General features: G+C 49.6%; 1 pseudogene; it reads left to right on the top strand.

Annotated features, from left to right (window-relative positions):
• The first annotated feature begins 1,303 nt into the window (after positions 1–1,303).
• LOC144669847 (U2 spliceosomal RNA) lies at positions 1,304–1,484 on the top strand (annotated as a pseudogene).
• Positions 1,485–1,863: the final 379 nt, after the last annotated feature.

Here is a 1,863-nt window from a genome sequence, read left to right as displayed (position 1 = left end):
GGAATCCACCATCTCCTTTTCCCGCAGGGCCTCTAGGGTGATACGTGCTAACCACTGCCTGATGGACTTGCGGACAAAGGTGTTTCTCTGCATAAGTTTTTCCACACGGGACAGGTGATACGGCACTTGGAGCGTTCCGCGGCAGGGTGGCCAGACCCATCCTTCGCAACACCAGGGACAGGTAGAACCTCAGCACGTAGTGACGCTTGGTGTTTGGGTCTACACACAGCTTGATACTGCCATACACAAAGGTGGCCATCAGGATGAGGGTGATGTTGGGCATGTTTTTTCCCCCTTCATCCAGAGTTTTTTTACATCATGTCCCTGCAAACAGGATCCACTTTTGACCTCCAGATAAAGCGGAAGATGGCTGGCGTGATCGCCACAGCGCAGGAGTGAGGAATGGGCCAGACCTGCGCCACGTACAGCAACACCTGTCCCTGGTGGAAAAATTTATGCAGAAAAACACCTTTGACCACAAGTCCATCAGGCAGTGGTCAGCACGTAACGTCCTAGAGGCCCTGAGGGAAAAGGAGAGGGTGGACCCTGTGGGATGGTTCCCCGAGCAGACTGTCAAAGTCATTTGGCAGAATGCCTCATCGCCAGAACTTTCCAACAAACACCAAGACGTGGCTTGGCTGGTGGTGAGAAAGGCCCTCCCCGTCAGATCCTTCCTACACGCCAGGAGTCTCACCCCCTCTGCACGTTGCCCTCGAGGTGGCTGTGGTGGGGAAGAGACCGTTGTTCACCTCCTTGTGGATTGTGCCTTTGCAAAGAAAGTCTGGAGAGAGATGCAGTGGTTGCTGTCGAGGTTCATCCCGAGCAGTTCTGTGACACAGGACTCTGTGCTCTACGGGCTGTTCCCAGGGACACACACCGAGACAAAAATCAACTGCAGCTGGAGGATCATCAACTCGGTGAAAGACGCGCTTTGGTCTGCCCGAAACTTGTTGGTCTTCCAGCACAAAGAGTTGTCGCCGACCGATTGTTGCGGACTGGCACAATCCAAAGTCCAGGACTACGTGCTGAGGGACGCACTAAAGCTTGGGGCAGCTGCCGCAAAGGCGCAATGGGGAAGGGTCGCTGTCTAAGACCTTTCTGCCACAGCGCACCGAGAGACTGGGAACTGTTCAGAGCCCCTCGGGCTGTACAGCTCAAAATGAAAGGCTGTAAATGATTGTAATATTGTTTGTACTGATGCACCTGGTGATACATTTTGTAAAAGTTTAACCTGGATTGTACCCTTGTAATGGTGTTTTTGGAATGGTTTGGAATGTGATTGAAGATATTTTATGAATAAAGTATATTTTTGCAAAAAAAAAAAAAAAAAATCTGTTCTTATCAGTTTAATATCTGATACGTCCCTTATCTGGGGACCATATATTAAATTGATTTTTGGAGCAGGGAGATGGAATAGGGGCTTACTCCGTCCACTCCACGCATCGACCCGGTATTGCAGTATCTCTGGGAATGGTGCACCACCCCTTTCCAGGGGATTTTCAATGCTAAAAATAGTTTTCTTACAAACATCTGCTTTCTTTACTTTTCAACATGCACATGTTTCAAAACCCAACTTTCTTTCTTTCTCACTCACCCGCACCATCTACACACAAAAAACACGCACGCTCACCCAACGCTCACAGACACCACTCTCATCTCACAAACACTCTACCTCACTCATACAAAAACATCTTTCACTTGCAAATACACCTCTCAAACACTCTCTCAGCTGCACCTTTCGCCTCACAACATTTTCAACCAGCTCTCTGCTGCCGCTCCCGCCCGCTGCTGCTGCTGCTGCTGATACAGCAACAGTCAAAACTCACACCTCAAAGCTCACACACTTTACACAGCTACTCGGAA

The sequence above is a fragment of the Cetorhinus maximus genome, chromosome 29, assembly GCF_964194155.1.
Source record: "Cetorhinus maximus chromosome 29, sCetMax3.hap1.1, whole genome shotgun sequence".
NCBI lineage: Eukaryota > Metazoa > Chordata > Chondrichthyes > Lamniformes > Cetorhinidae > Cetorhinus > Cetorhinus maximus.
Note: the sequence above shows the minus strand (reverse complement) of the source record. Positions and strands in the feature narration are given on the sequence as shown.